Consider the following 17312-nt stretch of genomic DNA (forward strand, 5'->3'; position numbering starts at 1 on the left):
TTCAGTTATGTCAGATTTATTCTGTGGATAATCTGCCGTCGCTCCGCCGCCTCTGCTTCTGCTTCATCAGTTTCTAGTCTCAGTCTGCAGGTTGACTGGTCGCCTCTCTGACTGATAACCTCTTAATCCCCCACAGGCTGCAGAAAGGCCCCCAAGGAGGCTCTGTGATGGTGTGTGCACCCATGTGAGAGGGTAAAACAAAGAGGGACTGAGGGAGCAGAAAGGTGTCCCTCCAACAACTAGGGCTGTGTATTGGCAAGAATCTGGCGATACAATACAAATTACAATACTAGGATCACGATACGATATATCACGATTAGGGCTGGGCAAGTTAACGCGTTATTACCACGTTGATGCATTCATTAAATAACGCCGACAATTTTTTTTTTTTTATCTCACGTTAATGCTGTTTTATTATAACTCCTATTACTCTGCTCCTGCTTGTGTGCGTGTAGCAGTTAGCTCGGCAGATAGACAACAGGCTTCCCAAGAAAAGCCAGACGCCCAAAACTTCTCTCCAAATCTTTTACTTGAGACTCACTGTAAAACTGCAACATACATACAGAATATGTCTCAGTTCTGTTCACTGCCTTAATACATTTACATGACATTATGCATTTAAATGAATGGAAAAAGATTGCTAGCTCAATGCTAATTTGAGTGGGAAAATCCATAGACACGCTAACAATTAGCATTTACAGATTAATTTAGCATTTACAACGTCTTTTTATCCAGCACCAAAGGTTCACATCAGAGATATTTTATACTATTCATTTTTACAACATCTCAATTCAGTATTAATTGATTGATTCAGATTCATTTAGTGATACCAAAGTACAATTTTGAGTTGCAACCTCTGATTATTTGACGACTGCAGCCATGCAACACAGAATCAGTATTGATATTAGAAAGGAACTAAATCTGACATTTCAGCAGTAAACAGATGAATCTGCTCTGAAATAATGAACAGGACACAAACATGTCCATGTTTCTCCAGTGGTTCAGAACAGACTTCTTCGTCATCTTTATTCTGTTTTATACCTGGTGCTTCTAGCCTTAAGGCACATTACTGTCACCCTGGGGCAGTGCAACCAATTTGCCCCCCCCGAAACAGACTCATGCTGGGCCCTTGGTACAAGAAACTCACTAGAGGGGGAGGGTGGGCGGAGCTTTGTGATTTCCGCTTTACTATTCCTCTAACTCCACACTCAGCCACAGGTGATTGAAGTAAATATTTCTAGAATGACTGGCCTCCATGACCCGCCTCCGCTGGCCATTTCCTCCGCACTGTGGGTTCGAGTTTGAGGCCGGGAGGACCTCCCATGGAGGGGTTTTCCCCACCCTTCCTCCGCGTCCCCCCTACACTAGAACCATCGCGAGCACGACCAAGACGAGGTGAGGCGCTCGTGAGATGGAGCCAGCCATGCTTCCGCGTCGGCGGTTTCCGGGTCATTTACTCGCGGTCCTGCTCTGAAAAATCAATCTCATTCACCATTAATCGATACACACAATTAAAAAGAAATTGATCCAAAATTGATCAAATGGATTTTTTTACCCAGCCCTACAAACTCTGCAAGTTAAGGCCCAAAAAACCCAATAACCTTAGGGCAGACAGACACTGTGGCATCGTACTAAACAGGATGAAATAAAGTCGCTAACCTGTGCTAGTGACATTACCACTCCAACCCCATGGATTCATACGACCCTGGAAAACACTGAGCTGGAAAGTTTTGACAGCGTTCTTATTAATTTTTACCTTTTTTTGTATGATTCGTCTGAAAACTACAGGGGTTGGACAAAATAATGGAAACACCTAACATTGTGGCATCATAGAAGGTGTTTCCATTATTTTGTCCAACCCCTGTAGATCACATGCCAAATTAAGACTGATCACAACCTAATGAAATGAGAATGCTCATCCATTTAGTCTTACTTCTTTGTCTCCTGCTGCCTTCAGGGTCTCCTTTTGTTTTCATCTTTCCATTTACATGACTTCTGTTCATATTATCGACTGAATTCCTGAGTGTCAGCAAAACAGACGTCTGGCTCCCCTAAAGCACGTCTGCATGTCAACTATATGACAAAAGCTGAAAACATGATATGACCTGCACATAGGTAAAGCACAAAACACATTACCTTCAAGTCACACCTGAGGCAAAGCTCATTTTTCCACACACATCGACAGGGACAATGAAGTAAACATGAGTGTGAAGTTATCTGCACACGTCCATGTTATGTCACTGTCACAGTTGCGTTCTGTGTCTGAAACAGCGTCTCTCCTCACCTGTTGTGCCTTTAAGTCGTTCAGACGATCACGAGTCCGGACGTGGACCCTTTGAAGTGCTCTGTGAGGCCCCCCCAGCCCCCGGGGGCCGCTGTCTATGTCCAACCTGACTGTGTGTAGGGGAATGAGCGCCGTTGAATGGGGATGAAAGAGTGTGTACAGCATGCATACGAACCCTCAGTGAAAAAAGAGAGGGGGGCTCAGAAAAGGGGGCTGGGGCTCCTCTAATCCACTCTTCAATCGCCCCTGCCCCCACCCTCACCCCACCCAACCACCCTCAGGTAAAGCTAATGCTGTTGTCTGAGCATTGGGGGAGGGGGTGCTGTTTTAGAGACTTCAGAATAGGTGTCAAATCACATAATGAAAACCTCTGTTTTTTAACGGCCAAAAGTCAGAGCTGGGTTACGATGAAAACATTCTATCACAGATTTTGGAAGATTCAGGAGGACTCATGACTTTATTTATAAGTTTGCAGCTTATTATGCTGTGATTCCTTCATTAGTGCGTTGCGTAAATAACGTGAAGCACTTTTGCAAACTCAATAAACAAAATAAAATTAACTAAAAATAATTGCACATCAACAACTTTGCTCCTTCAGAACAACAGAAGCATTGAAAGAAAGTAATGTTCGCAATGTATTAAAGGTTCAATATGTAGCAGTAGTAGTAGTAGTTTATTTCGAGCACATAGAATCATCGGATAACGAAGAATCATACAACATGGTCAAAACAAATAAATAAATACAATTTTTTTTTTGCACTCAAAAAGGAGTGGGAAGAAGTATAATTTATTGACTCCCACCCCCTTTTTACAAACTAATAATCAAAATAGATCCGCTTCCTTTGCTTTGTTAACACACATTTTCCTCTGTATATTTTTTTTACAATAACACAAAACATCCATAAAAACCATTCATATACACTTTTTTTTTAGTCACCTCATACACAATCAGATTTGCAATAATCAACCGTTTTTAATATAAACTATAATATATATATATATATATATATATATATATATATATATATATACACTTTAAATATTACTCCAAATATAATGATCAATAAATATGATAGTATCTTCTTATCATGATAACCAGTTAACTATAATATCTTATTTTATGCGTACTGTAATGTTCTATATTTTGTTATTATAGTGGATTTATACATCCTTGTAAATGCACAGATTGAGGAAGACATTTTTAAGTTTTGCTCCAGATTATTCCACAGATGGACCCCTCTAACAGAGATACACTGGCTTTCTGTGTTTGTTCTACACTTAATTTTCTCGTAGATTTCAGTTCAGTATGTAAAATCTGCACTGATTTGATTTTATTATGTTTTCATCGGGGTTTGTCTATTTGTTTGTCTGTTTGTTTTATTGTCTGTTAGCAAGATAACTCAATAAATTATGGACAGATTTTCATGAAATTTTCAGGAAATGTTGATACTGGCACAAAGAACAAATGATAAAATTTTGGTGGTGATCAGGGTGTCTGCACTGTCCAAGTCCTTTTCTAGTTACAGCTGCTTTCTCTGCTTTTTTCATCTTGTCAGCATCTCATCATAACTTATCAGTAAGTGTGTTCGCTTCATAATAATCCCAGCAAACCACAGCTGACAACATACGGTACTGAGCAAAAGTCTTAGTCTTCATTTAGTTTGGTTGTTTTTCCAGGATTAAAATGTGCAAGCATATTTACTTCTCATTCTCTTCTTCAGATACAACAAGAAAATCCTGGAAGTATGTGCACAACCTTAAAACACACAGAAAACTGAACTAAATGTGTAGTAAAGGTTAAACTCACGATTTATTGTGACCCCTGACCCCATGACAAGAAGCAGCACAAACAGTTACAAACATCTGACGTGTTGAATGAAACCTGATTTTGCTGATCATTTTAGTCATTTTAGGGTTTTTTCATTTTTACCTTGCCCCCCAAAGGGGACGCAAGGGGTATTGTTTGTTGTTTCTTTGTTTGTTAACACTCTAGCAGCAAAACTACTGGTTGACCCATAATAAATGTGGTTACATTTTGGGAAAAGTAGGTCAAATTTCAATTATTTATGAATTTTTTAAATCTTTTTTTTCTCCCATTTACTTATAATGGACAAAATTTCACATGTCTGTAGCAGCAAAACTATTAGTTGAATTTATACCAAATTGGGTTTACAGATTGCCAGTGACCCAGAATAGATGTGGTTACATTTTGGGAAAAGTAGGTCAAAGTTAAAATTTTTTATGAATTTTTTAAATCTTTTTTTTCCTCCCATTTACTTATAATGGGCAGAATTTCACATCTATAAAAAACATCACTTTTGTTTCAGTTTACTTCAAACTTTATGTGCATAGACATGATGACATCAGCTGGATCGATGCCAAAATAAGCTGCAGTACATGCGAGGGGTGGGGTTTGTTGAGCCTGGCACCACTTTTTGCTCATTTTGGCGATATGTTTTTTTTTTTTTTTTCTTTTTTGTTGCTTATTTTCTTCATTTTGATGATCATTTTATTTGTTTTGTTGCTTATTTTCTTAATTTTTGTTATTTTGTTGATCAATTTGTTCATTTTGCTTCACCTTGATTTTTTTCTTGGTTTTTTTTTTTTGGTTTTTTTTTTTTGGTTTTTTTTTTTGTGTGGCTCATTTGTCTTATTTTCTTTCAATTTGTTACTGCAATAAAACCTCAGGAAATGAATGCCATAAATCTCATAAGAGTCTGAACTAAAGGGTTAAAGACATGTTAAATGCAAAGGCAGGTCACACTAAACACTATCATTTTGGTTTATAGAAGCCGTTTTTTCCCTGTAATTTCAGTTTTTACTGCTGCACATACACAGGAAATTTGCCTGAGTAAAATTTACTCAAATTGAAGAAAATTTTACTCTACTCAGATAACATTTGGTCCCTCTCTAAAAAGAGTAAAAGTTACTCTTAGGGTAGAGCTCTCCAAACTCACTATAGAGTCAAATTTACTCAATATAGAGCCAAATTAACTCTTTTTGAGGAAAATACTTTTGACTTTAGAAAAAATGCTCAGTACTTTGTCCAAATTGTATCTTAATGCTGAAACTGACAAATTCATATGTGTGAACATTAGAACTTTACTAAACCAACAAACAGAACGTCTGCACAGTACTGTACATCTGGTCAAAATGCATTTTTCTTTTGAAACACCATCATGTTCTGCTGATATGAACAGGTTTATCATTTTCAGGATCTCTTCGGCTGTAAACTCTGGTTAATCTGACCACAGACCAGCTGTCGGAGGCATCGCTCTGTCCCGGTGCCTCCTGGTACCACAGAGGAATGTTATGAGGAGACTATATGTGTCACGCTCTTTACCTTCCTACTGAACCGCCGTGTTTATACAACACACTGTTAGGACGAGGGGGAAGGTACTTAGAGACACGCTTCATAGGTTAGTAAAGGAATAGCAACCCCTGTATCCTCCCTGGGGGGTGGAGGTGGGGGTCAGGTTCTAGGAAAGTAAAGGTTCCCCTCTGGTGAACATGTTAAGTCTCTGCCTGTTGTGTGTTTGAGTCTAGAATTCCTCTGGTGTCAAAGAGCCTTGTAAAGATGTAATGTGAGCTTTTTTATGTTGCTGAAAAAAGAAACCAAAGCTTGCAATATCCTGACCGGCTTCATTTAAATAACAGCAGATTCAGCAAATTCATGCTTTTTAAGTTAGTAATAAATCACACGACAGGATATGAACAATGATTTCCAAGGCCAGCAGAGTTCAACCGTCAGTGAAACAGAATTTTGTTGTTTAAAAATGTAAAGATAATCTATGTTTAATGGTCTGAAACAGATATGTCTATTACAGAGGCAACAACCGCAGCTGGAAACTGAAGACAACGAGGAAATGTCTGTAAATACAACACCACTGATGGTATGACGGTATCTTTCATCAGAACCAGCCAATTACCTTCGCCAAGGAACGACGGAGGTTATGTTTTCATTGGGGATTGTCTGTTTGTTTGTTTGTTTGTTTGTCTGTCAGCAAGATAACTCAAAAAGATATGGACGAATTTGGATGAAATTTGCAGGAAATGTTGATAATGGCACAAGGAACAAATGAATAAATTTTGGTGGTGACCAGGGGGGTGGGGTGGGGTGGGGGGCACTGATCTGCCTTGGCAGGGGTCTGCGCTCTCCGAGTGCTTTTCTAGTTTGTAAATAAGTCATAAGAACTTATGAAACATGCACTTCCTGTCAGCAGTTTAAACACAGAGGCATCATTTTTACTATTTGGATTAAATGCAATTAATTATTACAGTGGAGCAAAAACAATGCAGGCAACATTGGGTTTTAACAAAACATTTTTGAAGTTGCAATTCATGCGCTGCCAAGATGAATGCAGAAATTTCTCTCCAAAGAGTTTCTTCCATCATTGTTATAAAAAATCTCTGTCCACATGACCACGCAAAAATAACAGCAACCGTTATATGAATGCTCAGAGAAACCGTTGTTGTTGAACTGAAGCAGCAACGAGTCAATATATAATTTTCAATGTCCTTATTAGTGTACTCTTTTACAGGATGTGGATTTGTCCATAACACCGGTAAAGAGTAAAAAACAGTGTCAATTTAACTCTTAGAGGATTTAATTCCACATTTGGTCCCACTCAAAATTAGAGTAAAATTTACTCTATGGCCAGTGTCAAATTTTCAGTGTTAATTCTATTCAATTTAGTGTCAAAATTAACAATGAAATGTGGTGGTGTTTTCAGACTACTAGAGTAATATGACTACACTTTATAGAGTAATATTTACTCCAAATTTTGTTTTCAAAATTACTCTATAATATGTTAATATTGAAACAATGTAAAATTGTGGGGGTTCCCAAGGTGGTGGTGTGAGACGATTTACAGAAATTTCTTGACATAGCTCTTTGATTTGTAATAAGAGATTAAAGCTATACTGTATGATGTGGCATTTTTACACTTTTCTTTTGTCATCTTAAAATGCTCCTAATAAGTGTGTGTCAAACTAAAATGTAAAAGAAATCCACCAGGTATTGAAACTCAAAAATGTTTAATTCTCATATATTTCTAATAAAAGTCTGACCAATCAATTTAGTCGGTCCGAATAAAATAATTGGCCGAACCTGACTGAGCCTACTGTCAATCATCCATTACGGCCGTCCAGCATCCGATCCATTATCGCCGTCTCACATCCGATATGTGTCCCTCTGAATCTGACGCTTCACTGGCGCTGCTTCTCCTGTCACTGACCACAGTCTACTGTCTAGGATGTGTTTGGATAGAACTGACATGCACATGTGGAAGGGAAAAAACGGATTTATGAACAGAAACGACAACTGAGGGGCACAAACGGGAGTCTGATGAATGAAGGATGGAGATAAAAGTCCGGAAGTCAGCTGTACTGGACTGAACAGGTCTGCATAAAGCTCAGCTTTTATGACGGTGGGACTCATACAAGTACATGTACATGGTGTCACACATGTAAGATGATGTAGGATGATAATTGTATGGACTATGAAACCTCAAATGTCCACGGAAAATTCGCGGAGGCTGCGCGTTCACAGTGCGCGCGCCCATCCCCTGGGCACTGCAGTGAAGACACTGACCCAGTACTGCACAGACCAGGTCTACTGATGGAACAGGAGCCACGGGCCCGCGGCAGGTGGATGATGCATCTGATTACTGAGGGAGGGGTCCGCGGACACGCCAAAACGGACCGGACCTCCACCTCTGCTTCCTCCTCCGTTTCCAACGCGCATCAGGTGAGAGGAGGAGAGAGGAGGAGGAGCCTCAGTGCTCAGGCAGAGGGAAGGGGGCGGGGTTTTAGAGGGAGGCGGGTTTTTCATGTTCAAACTTTTACTAAGTGCTGTGAGAACTGCCACATCGGTAGGTATAGCTTTAAGTGTATGATTATTATACCTTTAATGCAATTACAGCTTTACAGTGACAATCAGGTTCGGCATTGTTCTGCCAACAGGTTTATAATGGTGTCACATTAATAACAATAATAATAAAAAAAAAAAACATAAAAAGGCCAATAAACTTAAATAAACATTAACATAAACCCCCTTGAGCCCCTGCACATAAAATATAACACAGTGAGTAAAATGTCCAGTACCCACAATGCAATGCGGCACACTGACACTAATCATTACTCTGTAGAGTTGAATTTTACACTGACTTTTAACTCTACTGTTAAAGCTGGTTTACTCTCCATAGAGCTAAAAATACGCTAAGTTTGACACTGCTTTTTTTTTTTAATGGACAGGTGTGGGTGTGACTTCCATCTACTGCAGGTCACACACTGATTTATTCACCTGGATTTGATGTTTCAGGTGCAGATTCATTACACAAAGTAATAACGGACATGAACAAAACCCGGTGTGATTCTCTGTTTTCTCCGTCCACACCGATGCAAACAAACAGGAGTTTTACAAAATTCCCTAAGATGTTGTTTACGTGTGGACAAAAGACCCAACTGTAAAGAAAAATATCACTTTTGTGCATTATTAGTGTGCACAGGGCGTCAGATGTACAGGACAGCAGGGTTAAAGGCAGTTCTAATCTCAAATCGGATCATTGTAACGTTGCTCAGAGCTAAAGCACAGATTTGTCTAATATCTCACAGGCCTATATCACATGAACAGAAACTGGATAATATGGAAAACTATCAAAGATTACACTAACACCATCAGCCTCTATGAAGAACAGGTTGTTAGTGGAAAAGTCTTCAGTGCGGTCGTGGCGTTGGCGGTATTTCCTGCTCATGTGGGTCGAACAGCAGTGATTTATCTGCAGTCGGAGTCTCGATGCTGAACGTCAGCTCCATCTGCACGGTCCCCGCTTCCTTAAACGTTCCCAAATGAACGGACGAGCAGCTCAGCCCACCCCACCAACACATCTGCACAGCGACAAGACCAGGGAGGGGTCCACATTTCCTCCATGTGCTTCAGACATGAGTGAGTCAAACAGCAGAAATGAATGAACTCTCCAAATCCAAACGTTTTCTGCTTATTTGTTCCAGTAACATTCATGTTAAAAATTGGGTGGAATAAAACGACCCTTTAACCCTTTAACCCCTGACGTTTCTGTGGTGAGCGTTCTGAATGTATGAGTTATTTGAAATATTCATAAAACTTCAACCGTTTGCTCAATAGGAAAAATTTCAAAACGTGCTGATAGAATAGACCTTGTGCTTCCCATAGACATCTGAGCATGCTCAGTTCGTCTCCCGCCACCTGTGTAATGGGGGGCAAAACACAGAGCAGTGAGTGAGACTGACTTGCTATATATATATATATATTTTTTTTTTACATCGTTTTCCTTGTGTTTTTTCGTTTTTACTGTTGTTTGCAGTGTTTTTGTGATTTTCTTTTTTTGTTTTTTTATTGGTTTTTACGGGTTTTTTTGTTGTTGTTTTTGTTTTATTGAGTTTTGATCGTGTAGGTGTCAAAAATCATCTGGACTGATTTATATTTTTTAAAAAGAGCCCCAAAACAAAACCTAATGGACTTAAATTCAAATACTTGTTGTTCCATGTGTTCCACTTCACAGTTCATGTTCAATGTGGAATTAGGGGGTAGGACTGGATAAGCAGTGGCTTCTTCCTACTCCCTTTCAGGCATGACAGTTGTTCTTTTTTCTATTATTTGATTTTTTGTGTATTGTTTATCTTTTTTTTCTATTGTTTGATTTTTTTTAATATGTGTATTATTTATTATTTTTATTTTATTTTTGTTTCATGTTTTATATTATGTCTGTGTCTGAAATAACCTAACCTAACCTAACCTAATGTCCTAAATCTCTTATTGTTGTACATTCTGAGTGCCTTATTTGGTAAAAACCTGTAAAACTTCAATCCCTCTCTGTCTTTTTCTGTCATCCCCCCCTATTTTGACCCTAAAACACACAGTAAAGCAAAACCACTGAAGAAAAGGAACATAAGCACATACTCACAGCAGCTTTTATGACACTGAAACAGATGCACATTTACCTGGAATAATGTTTCAGAGGTTAAAGGGTTAACTTTCAAGGATGCTGGTGCTGAATATATTCTTAGAAACAGCCAAAACATCTAATATAGATATTCTTTCTGGAAATATAACAGTCTGTTTCATGTTAACTACAAATGTAAAGAAAATATTAAACCAACAGCATAAACCAAAGATGGAAAACAGACCGAACTGACACCAGAACAAAAGAGCAGAAGGAAAAGGCTGGAAACAAACCCCTCTGCAGTGGTTAAAGTGTCACGTCCACACACAACAAACTCATGGGTGCAGACGACGGAGAAAAAAAACGACAGGAAAGAAGTGGCAGAATGGCAAAACTGGTCCAGACAGCAGCATCACGGACAGGGGTGTGTATTGGCAAGAATCTGGCAATACGATACAAATCACAATACTAGGATCACGATATGATATATTGCAATATATCACGATACTGTTAAGGCGATTATTATTATTTTTGTGTTTTGCTTCTTTTTTTTTAAATATAATTTCCTGAAAAACTAACATCTGCCTCTCTCAGACAGTAAAAAGTGCTTTTAGGATACTTGAACTGACCATTATTTAACTAATCAATGTTACCATTTCAAAAAACTGCATGTATGACCTGCAGGATCACAATACTACTTTTATCATATACAAACAACAGCACAAAATACCCATGTGAATATATAAATAAAAGACCTCGCAGGATTCCCAAAAATACAAAAAAAACCAAAAATAAACCTCTGCCATGTCTACATTTGAATAAATACCAAAAAATATCGATACACATTTTTTAATATCTATACAGTATTGTGGAATGAAATATCGCGATATATCGTGGAACCAATATTTTCTTACACCCCTAATCAAGGATAAAGATTTTGTACCTGGAAGCTGAGAAAACCTACCAGTCAGACACTAGAACACTATGAGCAGTGTGCAAAAGAAGAAACAGCCTCTACATGCTGCCTTTCGGTCAAACTCTATAAACTTGATTATCGTAGTTATGCAGATGATACACAACTATATGTGACTCTCTAAATCAGGGGTGTCAAACATACGGCCCAGGGGCCAAAGGGTCCAATCTGGACCTGTGAGATGAATTTGTGAAAAGTAAAAATTACACTGAATGATACTGACCTCAATGAGAGACCATATGAAGCCTTACTTTGGTCTCAAGTGGGTTGAACTAGTAAAATACTATCATAATAACCTATAAATAATGGCAGCTCCAAATGTTTCCTTTTTGTTTTAGTGTAAAGCAGTTAAGTGCAATACTAGAGGCAAAACATTAAAAAAAAAATTGCGCTTATTTTTGTCGAGAAACTTCAGGTTAATCACATTTTTAAAGGATGGTTTGTAGGTGTTAACATTTACATCAAGTAATTTTACTTTGTTCACTATTATTATTATTATTATTAGGGATGTCCCAATCTGGCTGCTGATCTGGCATTTTTTTAGAAGATTGGATTTAGTCATGAGATCAGGCCGATCTGGGTTAGGGTTAGGGTTAGACATCTGGCCCCCTCAAATTAAAGTTGCCAAAGGTAGGGAAAAGGAAAACGAGCTGCTTCAGGTTCCACATTCAGCCCAATTGTGATCTCAAGTAAAATATAGCATAATAACCTATAAATAGTGACTCCAAATTTAAATCAAAATTTAATTTAAAAAAGTTGGTATTGGGTCAGTATCGGTAAAACTAATCTCCAAAAAAAAAAAAAAATAAAATAGGATCAGATTGGAAGCAAAAAAATCCAGATCGGGACATCACTATTTATTATTTTACTGGTCCGGCCCACTTCAGGTTATATTACAGGTGATCACAGCCCAACAGACTCACAAGTGCCAGAGTTCAGAGAGGGGGTGTCAAACATAAGGCCTGTGCGACAAAGGGTTCAATCCAGCCCTGGGGGATGAATTTGCAAAATGCAAAAATTACCCTGAGGATACTAAATATAAAGGATGTCAAAATTATTTTAGTTCAGGTTCCACATACAGACTGATATGATCTCAAGTGGGTCGGATCAGTAAAATATTATCATAATAACCTATGAATATTGACAACTTCGAATGTTTCTCTTTGTTTTAGTGTAAAAAAAAGTAAAATTATCTGAAAATTTTCACATTTATGACAACTCAGACTTCACTTATTTTCTTTATTTTAACCCAAAGTTGTGAAAAGTAGTGTCCTTATCTAATCATAAAACTATCCACAAATCTGAAAATCATACGTTACTCGTGTTTTTTTGTCTTGTTATATATTTTGTCATTTTTTTCATGTCTCCACCTGCTTCCTTTGTCCTTCACTCAGCCTCAAGTCTCAGCCTTTACACTGGACATGAAGTAACGCTTGGATATTTATCATGACCATTATCAAAAACTGATCAGAACGTCGTTACCATGGTAACGTTTCAGCTGACGTGACCCCGGCAGCACGGTGTAAATAAACACGGCTTGTTTTAAGTGTCGTAACATAAGAATAGGCACTGATTCATCAGCGTTACAGTGACCGCCATCTGACCTGAAGGCAGTCGGTGTGTATGTGAGTGACATCAAAGGGCACATTTAAACCCCGTGAAGAGGCGGGGCTTATAGTTAGCATGGGTGATAACTGAAGACTACATGTACACACACACTGAGCAGCCCTCATTGAATCCTCTTCACCTTGTGCCTCTTAACTTCCTTCATGGGCTTATTAACTCCCTGATGGGGGAGCTTTCCTCCAGGTTCCCCCCTATTTAGTTGTCATGGTGGCATGACCCGAACACTTATTAGGTGACCCTTGGGATTAGTCCGAGCTGGAAACGGGGGCGTAGGGTTAAGCCTTCACCTCAAGGTGCTCGCTGCAGCATCTCACAAAAAACTTAATTAAATTGCTGAGACACCGAGTCAGGAATGTTTGCTTTGCTCTCCCTCTCTGCTGTACGGACCCGGGTCCATCCTCAGACCTCCACCTTTCTTTGCTTTTCCCATACTCATACTCCACACTGGCTTTGTTTTTCTGCCATGTTCACAGAGCAATATTGATAGAGAAGTCTTTCATTGTGTCCAAAGTCCTCAAAAAGGCAGCAACTGTAAAGGCCGAGACAGCTGGTCATGATAAACATCACTATTTGGGTGTATCTATGAAACTGGTCCCTAAAAACAGGATAGAGGGGCTAAAAATTCAAACAAGATCTAGACTAATGCTATGAAGCAAGTTTGGAAGAACTTTGAGTCTATTTTAGAAATAAATATTTACTGAAATAAAAGAGAAAATATTTTTCAGATAAAAAAAAAATATATATATATATTTATATATTTTCTAAACAAAAATCCGCATGTAACATGGTAGAAAGGACACAAAAATTATGCGCTGCTATTTTTTCGAATATCCTTTTATTCTCTCACAGGTACAGTTTGGGAATCAAACTAATTATGCAAGACAGAGTTTTTTCACAAAAATGACAGCTGTTGCAAAATCACTCAAGATTTATATGCATTTAAATGGGCAGGTTCTGCATGTAACGCAAGTGGACACAATGGGTTACACACCAAACCTGGAATAAGACTGAGATTCATGGAAAAACCCACATGTATGGGTTAGAAAAACCACTAGGATTGTCAAATTTAGCACAGTGTCTTTATTTATAGCAGTATATAAGACCATTTCAAGCCTTGTTTTCCAGTCCAAATGCACAGACACCTAGGTAGCTTTTTCTGTCCCAATTTTGGTCTTATTTTTGGACCCAATATTTTATTGAAAATTCATTAATTTTGGGATGGCTCAGAGCAAGAGTATAATTTTTTTTGCATTTATCTGAGGTCATCATTAGGTACATCCTGGGGGGGGGGGGGGGGTATGTCTAAATTTGTCTTTTATTATTGGGTCTAAAAAGCTGGAAAATTGCCAGGTACCAAAATGAACCCAGTTTCATAGAGGCACCCATCTACATTTAGAGCTCTGCCATGGACCACAAACTCCAACAAGATTAATTCATCACCACTATTTGTGCAAGACTGTGATTATGACAAGTCTGAACATGGAAAACCCATTAATTTCCATAAATGTATCACAAGAATCCAATGAATGATGGATGGATCAGCCTTCTTTAGAATAAAACCAGCTCAATATGGTTAAAAATCTTATCATGACCTTTATTATGATCAGTTGATATCAGTGTTTCTACTATTTCAGGGGCTGATTTGTTTTTTATACTGAGCGAAAGATGTAGAAACCAGAAGCTTATTTGTGGTTTTAATCTATTCTTTAGGGTCTGAACACAATAAACATTGGCCGAGTGGAACATTTCATTTTGCTGAAAGCAAAACATGATCAAATATTTGCTCCACATCAAAATATATAAGAAAAATTAAATAAAAAGGTAAAACATTTCAACATTTTACAAGTTACTTCAGCAGATTTTGCAATAACTAGCATCCTTTTATTACCTAGCCTTGATTTGAATGATCTAATATTGACATTTTTACAAAAGCATTTTCTGGAATGAGTCAAGACTGACCCCCTTACCAGTGCTTACTGGTTATCGTGATCTAAAAAGAACATAAATGTAAGTGTTTTTGGCTAAATCTTTCATGTAAATACTGATTTGTGTTTGACATGTGTTTAGGTTAGAGGTCTTCTTGCATAATTTAAAGCATTATTTACCTGAAAATCTCTGTCATATCCAAGTAAAACTTAAATATCCCAGAATAGATGGATACTAAAATTGTCAAATATCTTCATTTCTTTAATTCACTTATTGCTTTATTTGTAAAAGTATCGCAGAATGATCCAAAAATCCCAAAGCCAAGCCCAGATCTTACTGTGCTGTATTGATCTGCAGTTTGACCAAATTCACTAGAACACACATGGACTCATGGCTAAATATCACACTACTTATTTAACAGTGATTTGTCAAACTGCAGAACCATTCATTCAGTTATATTTAACATTATTAAAGATTCAAAAATGCATGAGTAAATCAAAGAACAAACCAAACACTGAAACCGTGTTTTAGATGAAGACATTTACAAAATCATATCAAAAGGCAGAGATGAATGTACATTGGTATTATCGCGATAATGATCTGTATTGTTTTATTGCCCAGTATAACATACTAGCAGTAAAAAAGGAAAAAGCCATTTCCAGCAACTGACATGCGTAAAGTGGTTATGTGGTTTATAAAAGCAACAGATTGACAGGATATTCTATCAGAAACAAACAGACCACAGTACATTTGGCTACAACCACAATAATCTGCTTCTTCTGCATAAATCTGTAAAACTATATTTGTGCAAACAGAAAGATTAGAGTCTCGGATCTGAGGTGAAAACCAACAGACCCGAGTGAGAGGAGATAACCACTTCTTAATCCGATACATTGGACACAAACACGCTCTGGAGCAACGACACCGATACGATCTAATTCCCTTTACGCAGCTCTGAGGCGCAAACACTCCGCTCTGTGTCGCCCTGTCCGTGCGTCCCTCTGAGCGCGTCTGGTCCGCAGATCCTGACCCGAGATAGTGAGCCGTCCACCGGGGACAGGAATGTGTAAAGACACGGTGATACAGACCGGCAACAAGGGCAGCTTTTCACATGTGGAGGAGGCGCGTTAGGAGAGCGGAGCAGTTATCAGATCCTCTCCAAGCGTCAAGTTCTGCGGTTTAGTCAGTTAATGTTGCGCTTCTGGTCAATAACAGCGAATAAATTCAACTTTGCGCATGAGGAAAGCGTGTCTGATACAAGAAGGACGTTGTAGCTCACTGATAACAAGTGTGGATTTTAAGAGTTCGTGCGTGAAACTCATGCAGTTTTTTTTTTTTTTTTTTTTTTTTGGAAGTTACTGTTAAAGCCAAAGGTGCAGGAGATCTTACCTTGATCAAATAATCCACAGTCCGCGGGATTTCACCCGAGCAGCTTTAACCCCAAAGTTTTATCCACTCTGTCCGTGCGTCCCGGCGCAAAACACGCACAAAAAACTTGGTTAGTTTTCTCGTAGCGCAGCAGAGTTACATACAGTCCGAGGTGGACTCTCCGATCCGGTCCTGTGTCACGGTCTGCAGACTCGGGTCCGCCTGGTCCGGGGGTCGTACACAGCAGACCCTCTCAACAATAGCGCTCATTGAAGCAGAGACGGACGGCGAGCGCTTAAACGCGTCGGGGAAGTGGGAGGTACCGCACGGTGTCCTCCAGAACGCGCAAGCCATGTGCGCGTCCACGAGCTAAACTGCACCTGCAAAAACATCCACAGGAGAGAGGTTTGGATGTCCTCCACTGCAGAAAAATGCACAAGGACATATTTAGCACAGGCTTTTGTAAGCGGATTTGTTTTAGATCAGTGTCCACATGGTCATTTAACACTACAGTGTTTAAATTGATGGAAGTACTTAGTCTGCAGCAGTGGTTCCCAGCCTTTTTTGGCTCGTGACCCCATTTTAGCATCGCAAATTTCTGGCGACCCCCGACATTCAAAACTGAGACTTTTTTTTTTTTTTTAATAAAATTAATTTGTTTTTGATCATGTAATAGTTTGCTATACTATGTTGCAAATAAACGTTAATTTTAGACAACATTTAGTCTATATAACATATAAGATAAGATAAGATAAGATATTCCTTTATTGATCCCACAATAGGGAAATTGACAGTGTTGTTAGCAGCAAACATACACATAAACATACACGTAAAACAGTCATATAAATTTAAATTAAAAAGTGTTTAAAAGGAGAATGTAAATATGGTTTGATATGAATGTGGTGCAAATGGTTATATATATATATATATATACATATATATACATATATATACATATATATATATATATATATATATATATATATATATATATATATATATATGTAGATATAGATATATGGATTTGAGTATATACAGATTTGGACAGGTGCAGTTTTAGATATATAAATATGGTGCCTATAGACAGTGATGCATATAAACAGTGATGGACAACATAAATGGAATGGAAATATATTATTAAGGATGGAGGCAGAAAAGCCAGGTGTAGATTACTGCACAAAGTGAGGATTTTATTTTCCTTGGTCAGGATATG

At 38.3% G+C, this 17312-nt stretch overlaps 1 protein-coding gene across 1 annotated transcript in view; it reads right to left on the minus strand.

The window, feature by feature from the left end:
* The window catches only part of LOC115427348 (vasorin-like), a 67713-nt gene extending 51318 nt beyond the window's left edge, over positions 1 to 16395 (minus strand). Inside the window, exon 1 of the mRNA XM_030145878.1 lies at positions 16121 to 16395. The gene's annotated coding sequence lies outside the window, so the exon portion shown is untranslated. The remainder of the gene's footprint in view (positions 1 to 16120) is intronic.
* Between the last annotated feature and the right edge of the window lie 917 nt (positions 16396 to 17312).

The sequence above is a fragment of the Sphaeramia orbicularis genome, chromosome 1 (genome assembly GCF_902148855.1).
Source record: "Sphaeramia orbicularis chromosome 1, fSphaOr1.1, whole genome shotgun sequence".
Taxonomy (NCBI): Eukaryota; Metazoa; Chordata; class Actinopteri; order Kurtiformes; family Apogonidae; genus Sphaeramia; species Sphaeramia orbicularis.